The following is a 20,804-nucleotide window of genomic DNA, read 5'->3' on the forward strand; positions in this document are numbered from 1 at the left end:
ATGTGGTGCAGTGTACACACACTATATTGATATGCTGGAACGTAGACATGTCGTAAGTTGCATTACTGTAAGTGCCAGAGAGCCATGACAGGATTACGTGGTCTGAGTGTGGCCACCAGTCGCAGATAACATTACACCAAGGTGATGAAGGACTTACAGCAACCTTGGCCACACTTTACACAGCGCTTCTCCATCTCCCTAATCTAACTCCAGCAACTGGACAGAGAAATGGCACAATTAGCCTAGCCTATCTTAGCATCTTGGAATTGGACAAAGACCACACCAAATCCTATAGTAATGACCTTGAATTGTCTTTTAATGAGTAGTTGAAGCCGATAGTGAATACATCAAACACAGCAATGACTGTCTGTATTGTTCTTGACACTTCCAAGCTCCTATAATCCCCTGGGGCTAATGGTTGTCACATAGCGGATGGCTGAACATGGCCACAAGCTTGTCTCATTCACAAAACTGTTTTCCACACAGAAAGTGTCAAAACAGAAATGAATTAAGAAGGAATATCAGTGGCAGGTTTGAAAGGAAACATTCTGCACAAATCGCCGAACACTTGATTAAAAGTGTGTGAAAATAAAATTGAATTACATTAGAGAAATGAGAGAATTGCCATTCTTGTTTGCAAGTACTTTAAAGAAGTTGAAGAACACTTCTAAATCTTGAAAGATTATTGTAAAAATGTGTTCAAATTTTAATCAATTTTAGTTATTGTAGTGAAGTTTAGGTTTAAACCTCTCCACCTTGGGTCACAAAGGTTTATTGCATTATCACTTGGATTCAACATCTGGCTACATTAATACTGGTACTTAGGGTCCAGTGTGAAAACTTCCTATATATAGTATCCCAGACAAGGGTGGTAATTTGTCACCAATGCTTTGTTTCCATAATCCTGTAGTATTGATTAAGAATTATGATCATATTGTCTGCTTCTCATTAATGACATTAATACTGTTATTTCTGTGACTTCACACACTAAAGAGGTGTCATGCAGGGAGATAACTCCAGCCACAGCAACCCCTCAGTTGGACATCACATATGGCAACAAAGGAATGAAGCTGTCTTTTTAATCAAATTGCAGGATAATTCACATGTCCGTGTTTTCAGCATGGCGCGCCCATTGATTTGCTGGTTTTATGTCCCTCCAGTAGTGTTTTACACCAGCCAAGCCTACACTTGCAACACGGAATTCGGGATCCTGCCTTTTAAGCACATCATAAATGAGATAGGTTGTTTAATCCTGTATGACTCTGACCTAATTAATTTGATCCTAAAATAGTTGTCTGGTTGCTGTTTTAACTGCAGTTGTACCCGAGTTGTCAGCAGCTGGGGAGAGACCGTGCATGCTCATCCGGCAGGTGCTTTGGAAAGGACCTGATGCCATGTCACACCATCATCTACATTCAACTGTACGAAAACATAAATCTGAAAGAATCCTAATCATAATCAGTCATCATGGATCATTTTAATGTCAACTGGATGTAGTCAATGGGAGGGCACACAGACATGTCAGAAGCCAAGTGTGTTGGCTGTCATCAAAATGAGTGCACACAGACATGTCAGAAGCCAAGTGTGTAGGCTGTCATCAATGTGAGTGCACACAGACATGTCAGAAGCCAAGTGTGTAGGCTGTCATCAATGGGAGGGCACACAGACATGTCAGAAGCCAAGTGTGTAGGCTGTCATCAATGTGAGTGCACACAGACATGTCAGAAGCCAAGTGTGTAGGCTGTCATCAATATGAGTGCACACAGACATGTCAGAAGCCAAGTGTGTAGGCTGTCATCAATATGAGTGCACACAGACATGTCAGAAGCCAAGTGTGTTGGCTGTCATCAATATGAGTGCACACAGACATGTCAGAAGCCAAGTGTGTTGGCTGTAGTCAATGGGAGGGCACACAGTCATGTCAGAAGCCAAGTGTGTTGGCTGTAGTCAATGGGTGGGCACACAGTGTGTTGGCTGTCATCAATGTGAGTGCACACAGTCATGTCAGAAGCCAAGTGTGTTGGCTGTCATCAATATGAGTGCACACAGACATGTCAGAAGCCAAGTGTGTTGGCTGTAGTCAATGGGAGGGCACACAGTGTGTTGGCTGTCATCAATGTGAGTGCACACAGTCATGTCAGAAGCCAAGTGTGTTGGCTGTCATCAATATGAGTGCACACAGACATGTCAGAAGCCAAGTGTGTAGGCTGTCATCAATATGAGTGCACACAGACATGTCAGAAGCCAAGTGTGTTGGCTGTCATCAATATGAGTGCACACAGACATGTCAGAAGCCAAGTGTGTTGGCTGTAGTCAATGGGAGGGCACACAGTCATGTCAGAAGCCAAGTGTGTTGGCTGTAGTCAATGGGTGGGCACACAGTGTGTTGGCTGTCATCAATGTGAGTGCACACAGTCATGTCAGAAGCCAAGTGTGTTGGCTGTCATCAATATGAGTGCACACAGACATGTCAGAAGCCAAGTGTGTTGGCTGTAGTCAATGGGAGGGCACACAGTGTGTTGGCTGTCATCAATGTGAGTGCACACAGTCATGTCAGAAGCCAAGTGTGTTGGCTGTCATCAATATGAGTGCACACAGACATGTCAGAAGCCAAGTGTGTTGGCTGTAGTCAATGAGAGGGCACACAGACATGTCAGAAGCCAAGTGTGTAGGCTGTAGTCAATGGGAGGGCACACAGACATGTCAGAAGCCAAGTGTGCAGGCTGTCATCAATGTGAGTGCACACAGACATGTCAGAAGCCAAATGTGTTGGCTGTAGTCAATGGGAGGGTACACAGACATGTCAGAAGCCAAGTGTGTAGGCTGTCATCAATGTGAGTGCACACAGACATGTCAGAAGCCAAGTGTGTTGGCTGTAGTCAATGGGAGGGCACACAGACATGTCAGAAGCCAAGTGTGTAGGCTGTCATCAATGTGAGTGCACACAGACATGTCAGAAGCCAAGTGTGTTGGCTGTCATCAATGAGAGTGCACACAGACATGTCAGAAGCCAAGTGTGTTGGCTGTCATCAATGAGAGTGCACACAGACATGTCAGAAGCCAAGTGTGTTGGCTGTAGTCAATGGGAGGGCACACAGACATGTCAGAAGCCAAGTGTGTCGGCTGTAGTCAATGGGAGGGCACATAGACATACCAGAAGCCAAGTGTGTTGGCTGTCATCAATGGGATGGCACACAGACATGTCAGAAGCCAAGTGTGTTGGCTGTAGTCAATGACATGGCACACAGACATCTTAGAAGCCAAGTGTGTTGGCTGTATTTCAATGAGAGGGCACTTAGACATGTCAGAAGCCAAGTGTGTTGGCTGTAGTCAATGAGAGGGCACACAGACATGTCAGAAGCCAAGTGTGTTGGCTGTAGTCAATGAGAGGGCACACAGACATGTCAGAAGCCAAGTGTGTTGGCTGTAGTCAATGGGAGGGCACACAGTCATGTCAGAAGCCAAGCGTGTTGGCTGTAGTCAGTGAGAGGGCACACAGTCATGGCAGAAGCCAAGTGTGTTGGCTGCAGTCAATGGGAGGGCACAAAGTCATGTCAGAAGCCAAGTGTGTTGGCTGAGTCAATGAGAGGGCACACAGTGTGTTGGCTGTAGTCAATGGGAGTGCACACAGACATGTCAGAAGCCAAGTGTGTTGGCTGTAGTCAATGAGAGGGCACACAGACATGTCAGAAGCCAAGTGTGTTGGCTGTAGTCAATGATAGGGCACACAGACATGTCAGAAGCCAAGTGTGTTGGTTGTAGTCAATGGGAGGGCACACAGACATGTCAGAAGCCAAGTGTGTTGGCTGTAGTTAATGGGAGGGCACACAGACATGTCAGAAGCCAAGTGTGTTGGCTGTAGTCAATGATAGGGCACACAGACATGTCAGAAGCCAAGTGTGTTGGTTGTAGTCAATGGGAGGGCACACAGACATGTCAGAAGCCAAGTGTGTTGGCTGTAGTCAATGGGATGGCACACAGACATGTCAGAAGCCAAGTGTGTTGGCTGTAGTCAATGGGAGGGCACACAGTGTGTTGGCTGTAGTCAATGGGAGTGCACACAGACATGTCAGAAGCCAAGTGTGTTGGCTGTAGTCAATGGGATGGCACACAGTGCGTTGGCTGTAGTCAATGAGAGGGCACAAAGACATGTCAGAAGCCAAGTGTGTTGGCTGTAGTCAATGGGAGGGCACACAGTGTGTTGGCTGTAGTCAATGAGAGGGCACACAGACATGTCAGAAGCCAAGTGTGTTGGCTGTAGTCAATGGGAGGGCACACAGACATGTCAGAAGCCAAGTGTGTTGGCTGTAGTCAATGGGATGGCACACAGACATGCCAGAAGCCAAGTGTGTTGGCTGAGTCAATGAGAGGGCACACAGTGTTTTGGCTGTTGTCAATGAGAGGGCACACAGACATGTCAGAAGCCAAGTGTGTTGGCTGTAGTCAATGGGAGGGCACACAGTGTGTTGGCTGTCATCAATGTGAGTGCACACAGACATGTCAGAAGCCAAGTGTGTTGGCTGTAGTCAATGGGAGTGCACACAGACATGTCAGAAGCCAAGTGTGTTGGCTGTAGTCAATGGGAGGGCACACAGACATGTCAGAAGCCAAGTGTGTTGGCTGTCATCAATGGGAGGGCACACAGACATGTCAGAAGCCAAGTGTGTTGGCTGTAGTCAATGAGAGGGCACACAGACATGTCAGAAGTCAAGTGTGTTGGCTGTAGTCAATGGGATGGCACACAGACATGTCAGAAGCCAAGTGTGTTGGCTGTAGTCAATGAGAGGGCACACAGACATGTCAGAAGCCAAGTGTGTTGGTTGTAGTCAATGAGAGGGCACACAGACATGTCAGAAGCCAAGTGTGTTGGCTGTAGTCAATGAGAGGGCACACAGACATGTCAGAAGCCAAATGTGTTGGTTGTAGTCAATGGGAGGGCACACAGACATGTCAGAAGCCAAGTGTGTTGGCTGTAGTCAATGAGAGGGCACACAGACATGTCAGAAGCCAAGTGTGTTGGTTGTAGTCAATGAGAGGGCACACAGACATGTCAGAAGCCAAGTGTGTTGGCTGTAGTCAATGAGAGGGCACACAGACATGTCAGAAGCCAAATGTGTTGGCTGTAGTCAATGGGAGGGCACACAGTCATGTCAGAAGCCAAGCGTGTTGGCTGTAGTCAATGGGAGGGCACACAGACATGTCAGAAGCCAAGTGTGTTGGCTGTAGTCAATGGGAGGGCACACAGACATGTCAGAAGCCAAGTGTGTTGGTTGTAGTCAATGAGAGGGCACACAGACATGTCAGAAGCCAAGTGTGTTGGCTGTAGTCAATGGGAGGGCACACAGTCATGTCAGAAGCCAAGTGTGTTGGCTGTAGTCAATGGGAGGGCACACAGACATGTCAGAAGCCAAGTGTGTTGGTTGTAGTCAATGAGAGGGCACACAGACATGTCAGAAGCCAAATGTGTTGGCTGTAGTCAATGGGAGGGCACACAGTCATGTCAGAAGCCAAGTGTGTTGGCTGTAGTCAATGGGAGGGCACACAGTCATGTCAGAAGCCAAGCGTGTTGGCTGTAGTCAATGAGAGGGCACACAGACATGTCAGAAGCCAAGTGTGTTGGCTGTAGTCAATGAGAGGGCACACAGACATGTCAGAAGCCAAGCGTGTTGGCTGTAGTCAATGAGAGGGCACACAGACATGTCAGAAGCCAAATGTGTTGGCTGTAGTCAATGGGAGGGCACACAGTCATGTCAGAAGCCAAGCGTGTTGGCTGTAGTCAATGGGAGGGCACACAGACATGTCAGAAGCCAAGTGTGTTGGCTGTAGTCAATGGGAGGGCACACAGTCATGTCAGAAGCCAAGTGTGTTGGCTGTAGTCAATGGGAGGGCACACAGACAAGTCAGAAGCCAAGTGTGAAGAGGTTTATGCCATTTCACACCATCATCTACACTCATTTAAAGAAAATATAAATCCGAAAGAATCCTAATCTTCATCAGTCATCATGGGTCATGTTAATGTCAACTGACTGTAGTCAATGAGAGGGCATACAGACAGGCCAGAAGCCAAGTATGTTGGCTTGGCTAACCCTATGTAGTTTAGTTATGAACACAAACAAAATATAACAAAGACAACATGGAAGTCCTAGAAGGGAAATACTTGTCATGTTGATAATTCCTAAATGTTAAAAGTTGTACAATTGATGATATGTGATGACAGGGATTGTACATTGGTAGGAATAGCACAAGACGCATCTCAGCCTGCCACCTCACCAAACAAGTGGTTCACAATTTGTGTCAACTTCTCCACTCTACACCTAGATTTATACAACAGATGCTTCACATGGGACAGTTTCCATCCCCACCAACAAAAATGTCCAACATAGCCAAACTCCGTAATCTCAACATCTGTTATCTAGAATGTACCGCTATCTTGAACCTATTCTCAAGTCCTGACTGTCTCACTACATAAATACAAATTTGACAGTTTGTCTCGAATTCACAATGAAAATACATGGCGTTATCTCAAACCTTGGAGTCTGCCCCAACTTGACTATAGTGCAGAATATTTTTACCCTGAACCACATTAACAGTTTTGACAAGCGCAAATAAGAATTTCATATAGCTGTTAGAAATTCTCCTGATATATCAAGTACCTTTCCGCACTTCCGCATTTCTGTACTTGCCTTTTAATCCAAAATATAGATGACAGTGAGAAATATTGTTACTTGATCTCTCTGTCCATGCCTTGCTATCTCTCACTGTCTAGCTCAGTTCCAGATACCGGAATCCAACTGTATATACAGCAGACCTGCCTCCCACCCACTCACCCACCTCACCAAACCATTATGAGTGACAGATAATGTTGTCAGTAGAAAGTAACGATGAAGAAGTTATACAAGGACCTTGTTTTATCCTTTTGTGCTCTCACTGCAGGATTACTTCTCTACCTATAATGCAAGCATTCATCATGTCAATGCCTATTGGCTAACAACAGTATATTCTATTGGTATACCGCTGTCTATGTAATGACTTGACTGACACTTCAATGTGGCTTTTTTAATTTACCCAATAACCCCATATTACAATACTATCAAATTTAAGTGCAACAGAATGTGATCAATTACCCAACCTTCATAGAGTAAATACTGATACAATATTCATTCTGCAAACACGCATAGAGCTAATACAAACACTCCTGTCCACAATGTCAATACTGTAATGAAATTATCTACCTGGTTATTCCATCATCATAATGTTTGTCAATAAAGCTGTTTGCACAGTCATTCACGTCTCGCTAGATAATTAATTGATTCCTCCTGCTGTTGCATGATTCCTTGGCTTAGTAATCACAGATAATAACAACGCCCCTTTGGAAGAATGGACAGTAAGGGAAACACCAAATGCTGACTCGGCCTCCAAGGGCAGAGACTGGAACTGTGCTGAAACATAGGGCTTTATCTAATGTGAAACTCAGTCAAACGCCCACAGACTCTACATCCTACATTGTAGTTTGGATTCTCTCAGTCTATACCCTGTCTGATGCTGCACACCTGAGTCAGTCAGTCTATTGATGGGTCCACCAGTCTGTCTGAGGCCGTACAGTCAGTCAATCTATTGTTGGGTCCACCACCCTGTCTGATGCCGTACAGTCAGTCAGGCTATTGTTGAGTCCACCACCCTGTCTGATGCCGTACAGTCAGTCAGGCTATTGTTGGGTCCACCACCCTGTCTGATGCCGTACAGTCAGTCAATCTATTGTTGGGTCCACCACCCTGTCTGATGCCGTACAGTCAGTCAGGCTATTGTTGGGTCCACCACCCTGTCTGATGTCGTACAGTCAGTCAGTCTATTGTTGAGTCCACCACCCTGTCTGATGCCGTACAGTCAGTCAGGCTATTGTTGGGTCCACCACCCTGTCTGATGCCGTACAGTCAGTCAGTCTATTGTTGGGTCCACCACCCTGTCTGATGCCGTACAGTCAGTCAGGCTATTGTTGGGTCCACCACCCTGTCTGATGCCGTACAGTCAGTCAGGCTATTGTTGGGTCCACCACCCTGTCTGATGCCGTACAGTCAGTCAGGCTATTGTTGGGTCCACCACCCTGTCTGATGCCGTACAGTCAGTCAGGCTATTGTTGGGTCCACCACCCTGTCTGATGTCGTACAGTCAGTCAGTCTATTGTTGAGTCCACCACCCTGTCTGATGCCGTACAGTCAGTCAATCTATTGTTGGGTCCACCACCCTGTCTGATGCCGTACAGTCAGTCAGGCTATTGTTGGGTCCACCACCCTGTCTGATGCTGTACAGTCAGTCAGGCTATTGTTGGGTCCACCACCCTGTCTGATGCCGTACAGTCAGTCAGGCTATTGTTGGGTCCACCACCCTGTCTGATGCTGTACAGTCAGTCAGGCTATTGTTGGGTCCACCACCCTGTCTGATGCCGTTCAGTCAGTCAGGCTATTGTTGGGTCCACCACCCTGTCTGATGCTGTACAGTCAGTCAGGCTATTGTTGGGTCCACCACCCTGTCTGATGCCGTTCAGTCAGTCAGGCTATTGTTGGGTCCACCACCCTGTCTGATGCCGTACAGTCAGTCAGGCTATTGTTGGGTCCACCACCCTGTCTGATGCTGTAGTCAGTCAGGCTATTGTTGGGTCCACCACCCTGTCTGATGCCGTACGGTCAGTCAGGCTATTGTTGGGTCCACCACCCTGTCTGATGCTGTACAGTCAGTCAGGCTATTGTTGGGTCCACCACCCTGTCTGATGCTGTACAGTCAGTCAGTCTATTGTTGAGTCCACCACCCTGTCTGATGCCGTACAGTTTGTCAGTCTATTGTTGGGTCCACCACCCTGTCTGAGGCCGTACAGTCAGTCAGTCTTTGTTGGGTCCACCACCCTGTCTGATGCCGTACAGTCAGTCAGGCTATTGTTGGGTCCACCACCCTGTCTGATGCCGTACAGTCAGTCAGTCTATTGTTAGGTCCACCACCCTGTCTGATGCTGTACAGTCAGTCAGGCTATTGTTGGGTCCACCACCCTGTCTGATGCCGTACAGTCAGTCAGTCTATTGTTGGGTCCACCACCCTGTCTGAGGCCGTACAGTCAGTCAGGCTATTGTTGGGTCCACCACCCTGTCTGATGCTGTAGTCAGTCAGGCTATTGTTGGGTCCACCACCCTGTCTGATGCCGTACGGTCAGTCAGGCTATTGTTGGGTCCACCACCCTGTCTGATGCTGTACAGTCAGTCAGGCTATTGTTGGGTCCACAACCCTGTCTGATGCCGTACAGTTAGTCAGTCTATTGTTGGGTCCACCACCCTGTCTGATGCCGTACAGTCAGTCAGTCTTTGTTGGGTCCACCACCCTGTCTGATGCCGTACAGTCAGTCAGGCTATTGTTGGGTCCACCACCCTGTCTGATGCCGTACAGTCAGTCAGTCTATTGTTAGGTCCACCACCCTGTCTGATGCTGTACAGTCAGTCAGTCTATTGTTGGGTCCACCACCCTGTCTGATGCTGTACAGTCAGTCAGTCTATTGTTGGGTCCACCACCTTGTCTGAGGCCGTACAGTCAGTCAGGCTATTGTTGGGTCCACCACCCTGTCTGATGCCATACAGTCAGTCAGGCTATTGTTGGGTCCACCACCCTGTCTGATGCTGTACAGTCAGTCAGGCTATTGTTGGGTCCACCACCCTGTCTGATGCCATACAGTCAGTCAGGCTATTGTTGGGTCCACCACCTCGTCTGATGCTGTACAGTCAGTCAGTCTATTGTTGGGTCCACCACCCTGTCTGATGCTGTACAGTCAGTCAGTCTATTGTTGGGTCCACCACCCTGTCTGATGCTGTACAGTCAGTCAGGCTATTGTTGGGTCCACCAGCCTGTCTGATGCCGTACAGTCAGTCAGTCTATTGTTGGGTCCACCACCCTGTCTGATGCTGTACAGTCAGTCAGTCTCTTTTGAAGGTGGATTAGGTCAGATTGCTTTTGAAACAATCTTTCAATTTATTCATTCTCAAAATGAAAAAGGCTCCCACTCAAAAACATAAGTGAATGAACAGTGAAGCCAATGCAATTCAGTGTACAACTGTGTTAGACTGAAATAAATAAATGAAGTAGCTGAGAAGCATAGCTGAGAAACTTGTAAGTAAGTAGTCTGAGTCAGCTCAGTGCAAACTGGACATCCTAAACCTTTAGTATCGTTGATCGGTTCCTCCATATAAATGGAATGAAATAAGCAACGTAAATGCAGTTACTTCCTGAACTATGCACTGGAAAATCAGATCTGAAATCAGGTGGATTCAACTGAACAAGGCTGTTAGCTACAGCAGCAATGCTCCAGGCTGTGATGACTAAGCAGGGAGACACTGTAGGGATGGAGGTAACAGACTGGAAGATTAGAAGAGGGTGTACTTTATAATGGTTACTGTGATTTCATTCACATTTGTGACAATATGTCTAAGACTTTTTACAGAAGTTATTCAGAACTTGGAGTTTCCGTTTGACCAGCAGGAGTGATGGAAGTGAATGATGACATGGACTGTGGCTGGAGATCCCGTGCCTCCACTGGCCAGGCCCAGGCTACAGGAGGCCAGGCCTCAGGGTGGTGCCAGCTCCACTAGAAACTAAACTGATGATATAAGCCAGCACTTCTCAGTCATCCTCTTCATCTGTAATAGGCTACAGTGGCAGATCCATCACAGCTTTAACTGTAAAATTTGGCAGTTGAGTCCACTATTTTGTACTTTCCTATTTGGTGTGCCCCCAGAGAGTTCCCTATATAAACTGTCGGTGTGTGTGTGTGTGTTTCATTTGCTGAGGGAGCCATGCAAGATCAATAGTCTGTCTCTGTAGCCTACAGTCAATGCAGCCCTGTGATGACCAAATTGCCCTGTAACTAATGGTATTACTGGACACAGAAACCAAACCAGATGACCCATTCTGAATTGCCGTATCTAATAAAGACATCCCTTTATGAAGCAAGCATTGCCTACAACTGTGCTGACCAGCCAGGCACTCTGTGAATCAGGGGACAGTGAGACTTAGAGCTGTATCATGAAACACAACTGCAGGCAGAGGCTTTAACACCAGAAACCCCGAGGTGAACAAAGCTGACTAGTGGCCACACTCTGAAGGATTGAATCAGACACACAAATACATCAAGGCAGCTTGCTTGGCCCCATCACTAAATGATAGCTCTTGTAATACGGTGTTGTGAGTGAAAAAGGATACATCAACTCATCTCAGCACAATTGTTAATGTTGATCTGCCTCCTGACAAGGATGTGTTATCAGTACATATAGTCAGTACACTTGGTTGGCAGTTGGTTACACATTTGCTGCAATTACCACATGAAGGAGTGAGTGAGTTAAAATTTAACGTCGCATCAGCATTATTTCAACCATATAGTGACACCGCATGAAGGAAGAACACCCAGCAAGCTGATGGCAGATATAGGCAGGGATACAATTCCTGTCAGCTGTGAAGGAATCATACAGCAATTCTAGGAACAAATGCTCATTAAGCCAAATGACATTAAAACAATTGGATTTCAGTCAATGACTTTTTGTTGTTGAAATATTGATGAATTGGATGGTTCCATTTCTTTAGTGTCAAGTAGTGGGGCTACCTGCATGCACATCAATGGCTTTATTCTTTTCTTTAAGCAAAGAAAATTCATCTCATCGATAGGTATTTGTTTTATTTGATTATTTCATACATTCTGGAGTGGAATAATTGGCAGAGCTAACATTTTACATACATTCTGGAGTGGAATTATCTCGCTGTAGTGGCAGTATCTAGCAGTACTAACAGTTCATACACCGTCTGGAATGAAATATCTGGCAGTACTAACAGTTCATACACTGTCCTGAGTGGAATATCTGGCAGTACTAACAGTTCATACACTGTCCTGAGTGGAATATCTGGCAGTACTAACAGTTCATACACTGTCCTGAGTGGAATATCTGGCAGTACTAACAGTTCATACACTGTCCTGAGTGGAATATCTGGCAGTACTAACAGTTCATACACTGTCCTGAGTGGAATATCTGGCAGTACTAACAGTTCATACACTGTCCTGAGTGGAATATCTGGCAGTACTAACAGTTCATACACTGTCCTGAGTGGAATATCTGGCAGTACTAACAGTTCATACACTGTCTTGAGTGGAATATCTGGCAGTACTAACAGTTCATACACTGTCCTGAGTGGAATATCTGGCAGTACTAACAGTTCATACACTGTCTTGAGTGGAATATCTGGCAGTACTAACAGTTCATACACTGTCCTGAGTGGAATATCTGGCAGTACTAACAGTTCATACACTGTCCTGAGTGGAATATCTGGCAGTACTAACAGTTCATACACCGTCTGGAATGAAATATCTGGCAGTACTAACAGTTCATACACTGTCCTGAGTGGAATATCTGGCAGTACTAACAGTTCATACACTGTCCTGAGTGGAATATCTGGCAGTACTAACAGTTCATACACTGTCCTGAGTGGAATATCTGGCAGTACTAACAGTTCATACACTGTCTTGAGTGGAATATCTGCCAGTACTAACAGTTAATACACTGTCTTGAGTGGAATATCAGTGGAGTTACATCAGCAGGTTATATTACTGCCTGGGTATACATACTGAGTCTCTGATGACAGGCTCAATTCCACTTTCCCAATGGAGCCTCCATTACTCCTTCCCTCTCTGCTGCTGCTATCTCCTGACTACATATGTGTAACAAGGATCTCCTTGATGTAGCAGCAGCATCAGTAATGACAGGCTACAACAACTGCATCCCCCACACTGGCACACCTCTCCAACATTCAGATCACTCTGGTAATTAACGCGATAACAACCTGCAGGTATTAACCTTGCCAAAAAATGTCAACTATTACGGAAATATTTTTTGACTTGCAAGTTCAAAGAATGTGATAAAATCTTGTCTCCAAGCTAAGTACTCCATATCAATTTATACCTCGCATTAATTGTTGCAATTTCACATCAGGAGCATCCTACGCACAGGCAGAGAGCCAACGGCTAGTGATTTATCGAAGAACCGCAAAGGAAGTGTTCGTACAAGTTTTAGATCCACTCATAGCCTTTGGCCCTACACAGAGCATGGTAAATGTCGCTTTCCGATTTTTATTGGAAATCAACGAAACATAATCAGTGCCGATATTTTCATTGCATGTAATTCCTCCATTGATACACTGGTGCAAAAACTTTATAACCGAACACAGATTATTGAATTGAAATAAATGTGAGATTAGATTCAAAACCATTGATTGCTCCCTTAACGACAAAACGGCCTCGTCAATGCGAACTATGAAAACTATTCTATTGGCGCCGCTTGGTTCCTTCAACTTGCAGCATAATAGGAACCAGAACACAGCTGATGATGCACATAACATAAAGCTGCTGTACCAAACTGTAACAACAAAGGGAGGAAATAAATTGATATCTCACTTTTCTTTGAAAACAGTTCCATGATTGTAGATCACATTTATTAACTGTGGCATTGGGAGCAGGGAGCTGATAAACAGTTGACATACAAAACTGCCACCCATTGTGCAATACTGGTGTACCAGAGAGAACAGAATCATAGCTAGCTTTGCTGCACAATAAGTTGTGGCACAATACAAGTAGAATCTAATAATCACCTTGATTAGTCAGAACGATGTGCCAACATAAGTGACTTGTAGGTCAGAGCAGTGACGTTTTCTCATTAAACACTATATCACATGACTGACCAAGGGTCCATGTGGTCCTGAGGGAGTCCATCTGACATGTATATGTTTGAGTAAAGATAAAGCTTCATTCAGCTTGAGTGTATGCACGGCCAAATTGTTTTATACATGTATCTAAATGCTTTTTGCAAGTGGTCCGGTAAAACAATTCCCAACTCTTGAGACCTACAGTAGATATTCGGGTAGGGTCGGTTAACATGGGGTTGGATACCCAGGTAGTTAATCTGGACTCATCCTGGCCCTACCTGATAGATAACATTACACATTTATCATATGCCATATACACAGCATACCAAACTCAATACCTGGTAGATAACATTACACATTTATCATGTGCCATGTACACAGCATACCAAACTCAATACCTGGTAGATAACATTACACATTTATCATGTGCCATGTACACAGCATACCAAACTCAATACCTGGTAGATAACATTACACATTTATCATGTGCCATGTACACAGCATACCAAACTCAATACCTGGTAGATAACATTACACATTTATCATGTGCCATGTACACAGCATACCAAACTCAATACCTGGTAGATAACATTACACATTTATGGAGGTTTGAACCCAACTGTCGTCCCATGCACTCACTCTGCAGCTGAGCTTCCCTGTTATGCTATGTCAAGACACTTTTCCAAATACAAATAAATATTTAACTGGCTCTCAACACATTTCCAAGTAACAAGTCTATACTACAAAGGCATATGTGTGAACATACTACAAGCAATTGATGCCAATTGAATTTTTATGTAACCGACACAATGTTGAACTGTGAATTTCCAATCTTACACACAGTTTGTTCCCTGATTACGCGGGCCCCACAGCCGGTCGACTACATTTCTATCTCCTCGACTGAAAGCTAGCTCTCCTGCCTGTGACTGGCTACATTCACAACAGACATCAAGTGTCAACCATTGTGGCGTGTAGCAAAACATGTTAGGCATAAAGAATGGATTTGTGGATAAATGCTCTTTAGGAACTTTATGAATGGGAAAATTAGCAAAAAACTCAATTTGTGTTGGCTCTGAAATTAATGAAAGAGGCAGATTAGCCGTAAAATGAATGTATTCATTTGAATGTTTCAGTGTGAAGTATTTACGTCAATTCAGGAGCCTGGTGACTTCATTAACTGTTTACAATATTGGATTCAAGTGAGTTTGATAAGCGGTCAATCATTTATTTGAGCATTCAACAACAGTACTTTTTTATGTTCTTTTCATTAATGGTGATTTTCTCTTGTTTAGCAAAGTAATGTATTTACTTTAATTACAATGACAGCTGACAGTTAAGTTTTACGTCATTCATTTCAAGCAGCAACCTTCAAAGTGGGATAGATTATTGTTGTTAGAGATTATGGAAATATGGAGTCATAAACATAGTGTAATCTTCCATGTATTAATTTGCCCCCCAAAAGAAGATAAAAACACATACAAAATTATCAAGAAAAGTCTACAACAAATGGTGGCTTTGTAACTTGGTTTAAAGTTTAGTTGGATAATTTTTGCTATGCCCACGTTTGGAGCCACCCACATCCTTCATTATGCAACCCTTCTAGTTTTGAAATGTAAAAATAAAATATGATTTTGAAATCACAAGTGGAAGTGATGATTTAACAGGAAGCCCTTAACTCCACTGATCATTCATGGTATGATAACAGTACAAATATTGTGTTTAATAGGGACATTAAGAAAAGGTCATCACTTGAGTGATGATTGTGCCTTCACAAAACACAATGGCTGCCCATGTGATGCCAGAACAATGGTATATGGCCAACATGATCTAAATAAACTCTTGTTGAATATGTCATCTGTCTCTCACAGCTGTATGAGGCATCTTGACCATGTCGCTGCCCCCTCCCCTGCTGCATGTGAGCAGCCTCGTGTCCCGTGCTGCACCCACATCTGCTATCTATTGTTCCCCATCAAGGGGTCATGTTTATCAGTAAAGCATACCTGAAATCGTTGCAGGTCAGCCTGCCAACTAGCTGTCCACACTCAGCCTTAGTAGTCACAAGCACCCGAACCTCTCGGTAAACTCCGATTGACAGGAAGCTGAAATAACAGAAACATGTACCATGAGCTAAGTGATGATTACACATTTCATCACGAGGAGTTACCACTGTCACATAACATCACAAGCAGTCAGGACTGACAACACTAGCCTATGTCTGTCTGGAGCTGTAATGGATTCATTCCAGCTGAGTTCCAACTGTCATGTCATCAATCCATCAGAGCTGAAACTGTAATGTCACCATGTCATCTGCAGCTGTAATGTCACATGTCATCTGCAGCTGTAATGTCACATGTCATCTGCAGCTGTAATGTTGCCATATCATCTGCAGCTGTAACATCACCATGTCATCTGCAACTGTAATGTCGCCATGTCATTATCAGATGTGATGTCACATGTCATCTGCAGCTGTAATGTCACATGTCATCTGCAACTGTAATGTCACCATGTCATCTGCAGCTGTAATGTCGCCATGTCATTTTCAGCTGTAATGTCTGCATGTTATTCGCAGCTGCAGCCAAGTGCTGCTGCTGATGCACCTGTACTACTGAGTATAATAATCTTAATGCAGATGATGCAGTAGAGGCCTCAGGATGTAGCAAGCAGTATTTGTACCCAGCAGGAAAGTGGGGAATGACAGAGGATACGTCTGTGTCTAAATCCTCTATTTATCCTCCCCATGACACGAACATGAATCCATCTTGTACCCAAGTTGGCCTGTGCTTGTCTGGATTACGGGACTGTCCTGAGCTGGCCCCTACAGTGATGGAGTTGGTGCCAGTACTAATGAAGTATGACACAAGTGTCCCTCGCTACACCAGAAGCTGAGGAGAGTTTGATAACCCTAATTCATTATTTTCCCCTTGCCTGGACGAACAGGGGAACAGACCCAAACAGGGATCACCAGACAAACAAATCACAAATTGATTCTGGAGAATCGATCATTTTCAAAAGAGTTACACATGTAGAATTCCCCAAACATCTGGCCATGTAAAGAACAACAACGTGGACACATCACTGACATCTAGGGAAGAAATAAAATGATACATTTGCCACTAGTTGAAAAAAAGGTGAAAAGAAATATGTCTTGAATTAGAGTGTTGATATTTATTGTGACAATGCTAAACAAGATTAATGTTATCAGACATTATCATGACACATGTTGGAAGGCTAGACTAACATTTAGTCCCAGAATTAAACTTGAAAATATATGTCTTCTAAATAGAAAATAGAATCCAAATGCAGCCAAGAACAATGCTTAAATTCAGGCCTGGAGCTGGGGTAATCTAGACTTGAGTTGGATTCCTTTTTTAATATATTCCCTTGGGTCTGGGAGACATTAATTATGCCTAACTTAGGTGTGCTAAACTGTCTGAAAGTCAAGCATAAACTTCACTTTATTTGTTGTTAAACAATAATTATTCAAGTGTTTGAAATGATGCATCCACTTGCATTTAACTGGGTGTGAGATAGTTCCAGGAGTTTCTGTTCATTTCAATCATGAAAGTTACTTCCTCGTCTAATTGGCATATCATAAGACTGTCATCATAAAAACAATTTTGTTGGCACCACATTGGCAGATGAAGTCCTGTTTCTTGTGAATAAATGAAGTGGCTAACCTAATTGTTGTGTATATGTATCTGTACCTACACAGGTACATCACAGCCACACATGCATGATCTGAAGCAGCTGCCATCGCTTCTTGAAAACTTGTGGCCTGTTTAAAGGTTTCTCCGGTGTTGTGTGAGTTCTTTGAGCCCTGCTAGAGGTGTCACTGTTCTTTGATCACTATCAGCCCTGCTGGAGGTGTCACTGTTCTTTGATCACTATCAGCCCTGCTGGAGGTGTCACTGTTCTTTGATCACTATCAGCCCTGCTGGAGGTGTCACTGTTCTTTGATCACTATCAGCCCTGCTGGAGGTGTCACAGTTGTGTGAACACTTTGAGCCCTGCTGGAGGTGTCACTGTTGTTTGATCACTTTGAGCCCTGCCGGAGGTGTCACTGTTGTTTGATCACTTTGAGCCCTGCCGGAGGTGTCACTGTTGTTTGATCACTTTGAGCCCTGCTGAAGGTGTCACTGTTGTTTGATCACTTTGAGCCCTGCTAGAGGTGTCACTGTTGTTTGATCACTTTGAGCCCTGCTGAAGGTGTCACTGTTGTTTGATCACTTTGAGCCCTGCTGAAGGTGTCACTGTTGTTTGATCACTTTGAGCCCTGCTGGAGGTGTCACTGTTGTTTGATCACTTTGAGCCCTGCCGGAGGTGTCACTGTTGTTTGATCACTTTGAGCCCTGCTGAAGGTGTCACTGTTGTTTGATCCCTTTGAGCCCTGCTGGAGGTGTCACTGTTCTTTGATCACTTTGAGCCCTGCCGGAGGTGTCACTGTTGTTTGATCACTTTGAGCCCTGCTGAAGGTGTCACTGTTGTTTGATCACTTTGAGCCCTGCTGGAGGTGTCACTGTTCTTTGAACATTTAAAGCCTTGTTGGAGGGTTTCCCCGTTATTTGAACACTTATAGCCCTGGTGTTGGGTTTCACTGTTATTTGAACACTTATAGCCCTGGTGTTGGGTTTCCCTGTTATTTGAACACTTAGAGCCCTGGTGTTGGGTTTCCCTGTTATTTGAACACTTATAGATCTGGTGTTGGGTTTCCCTGTTATTTGAATACTTATAGCCCTGGTGTTGGGTTTTATTGTTATTTGAACACTTATAGTCCTGGTGTTGGGTTTCCCTGTTATTTGAACACTTATAACCCTGGTGTTGGGTTTCCCTGTTATTTGAACACTTATAACCCTGGTGTTGGGTTTCACTGTTATTTTAACACTTTGAGCCCTGGTGTAGGGTTTCACTGTTATTTTAACACTTTGAGCTTTGTTGGTGGGTTTCCCTGTTATTTCAACACTTTGAGCCCTGGTGAAGGGTTTCTCTGGTCCTGTGGGAACTATCAAGCCACAAGAATAGGATAAATCAAACATTAGTTGATTATGTATTGGCTACTAATCAGACCCTTCACTATTGTAACATACTCCATATTAAGCATTGATCCAGGCCCTATTCATACAAGCCATCACCAGTATAGTCACTGGACTATCATTCACAACTGCAGCATACACTGACTAATCAGCCATGCTGATGTACATGAAAATAGGATGGTCTAGAGAGTGAATACTTAAATCATTACTGTTGCATTTCTAGGATTTTATGGCACATCAGTGAATGGGAGGGCGTGAGACGGAGGGGGGGGAGGGGGGCTGGAGGGGGAGGGGGCTTGGCTGACATAACAGAGCGCACAAAGCAGCAGTAACAGATGCAGCAGAAGTAAGCACCCAGGAAAGAACACATTGACTGATGCAACAATGCCTGATTTTATGGATGGATGAATAGCTGTGAAACATTAATTGACAGATGGATGAATGAAAGAATATTTAGATAAAAGGTGAATATAATAATGGATATTTGTGCATTGATTGTAGTATCAATATCAAGTAAGGTAGGGAAACAGAATATCACTTAAGTGTCTTTTGACATCAAATATATCAACACAAGTCAACTAAAGTACAACATTCAGAGACTTGTCGAGGTTTTTCACTCTCCTTGATGAGTGACATATAACTGGCATCTAAGAGGCAAGGGTGAAATTTTAATTTTTTTCCAATATTATTCTCAACCATTGCGTACTGAAACAATGTATTATTTTGATGACTATTTTGACATTTGAGATGAACTTACATGTGTCCCACCTTTGAGAGCCAGTTATTGAAAACAAAACCCATTCATAACTATTTCTAGTGTAAATCTCTTGATTAAAGTATACGTAAATCTTACATTTGTTTCATAATGACATGTTTGAAACCTCTTCAGATGTACATACATGTAACAAACATTTAACACAGATACATGGACGATTGAACAGAAACAATTGTTTTTGTACCTGTGCAGGCTGATGGCAAGTATCAATCAATATGTACACCCTCCAACTCCTGCAAGTAGTTCCTGGTATGATGAACCTACCTGTGATGTGCCTGTGCCACAGTCACCTGACACGTCACACAGCATGAGCCACAGAGTCACATAGTTCCATCACTGGGAAGCATGTAGACCTACTATCTGAGTAAAGTTGTAGCCAGTGCTTGTGTGTCCGGCCAGCCACTCTGTTCCACTGGTCAGCCAGTCAGGGAGCAGAGCTGGCGGTATAGGGCCTGCTGTGTGCAATAATGAACTGCTGCAGCCAGGAAGAAATCAATCCATGAGACCTCATACTGAAGCAGCCTGAGTCCTATTGATAATATCTATATGTTTAGGGAATCCAAAAGGGTGAAACCCATTCAAGGAGTTACACATCGCTGTGAAAAGATTTCTCGATTTATCGATGGCTTAGTGCTTGCAGTGCCATTTTCGTGCCGCTACATTCGTAGTGTCCGTTAGTTATCCTCTTTTAGCGCACATATTTACACATGTTCGTTTTTTAGTTTCATGCAATAGTTTGATCAACATGTTACACAAGTTGAAAGAGAAGCTTGCCCATCTAAATGCCTGTTATCGATTCACAATGTCTATGGTTTCCCAAAAGATGTTCCAATATTCCCCTATATAAAGGACAGAGCGGGAATGGGGACTTCTAGGTATTGTTAGAATATGTATGGGGCATCACATTTCATATCAAATACTTTATATTTAGAACTTAGCTCCTCTTTCCTGTCATAAAGGACCCGGTTCACACACTGACACACACATACAGATATATAGCCAACATATGTCTGAGCACAAGTGATCAGCAATATTCCACAGTGTACTCCACGGAATGTCTGCCAAAATACAGCTGTGTACTCCACGGAATGTCTGCCAAAATACAGCTGTGTACTCCACACAATGTCTGTCACAATACAGCTGTGTACTCCACGGAAGGTCTGCCAAAATATAGCTGTGTACTCCACACAATGTCTGTCACAATACAGCTGTGTACTCCACGGAATGTCTGCCAAAATACAGCTGTGTACTCCACACAATGTCTGTCACAATACAGCTGTGTA

At 44.1% G+C, this 20,804-nt stretch overlaps 1 protein-coding gene across 3 annotated transcripts in view; it reads right to left on the minus strand.

Annotated features, from left to right (window-relative positions):
• The window catches only part of LOC139458353 (kin of IRRE-like protein 1), a 230,737-nt gene extending 210,885 nt beyond the window's left edge, over nt 1-19,852 (minus strand). For all 3 annotated transcript variants that reach the window (XM_071239751.1, XM_071239747.1, XM_071239748.1), the window contains exons 1-2: nt 19,786-19,852; nt 15,717-15,815 (exon numbers count right to left, since the gene is read on the minus strand). The gene's annotated coding sequence lies outside the window, so the exon portion shown is untranslated. The remainder of the gene's footprint in view (nt 1-15,716; nt 15,816-19,785) is intronic.
• Between the last annotated feature and the right edge of the window lie 952 nt (nt 19,853-20,804).

Source organism: Haliotis cracherodii, unplaced genomic scaffold, assembly GCF_022045235.1.
Source record: "Haliotis cracherodii isolate W230 unplaced genomic scaffold, xgHalCrac1.p SCAF_12, whole genome shotgun sequence".
Lineage (NCBI taxonomy): Eukaryota > Metazoa > Mollusca > Gastropoda > Lepetellida > Haliotidae > Haliotis > Haliotis cracherodii.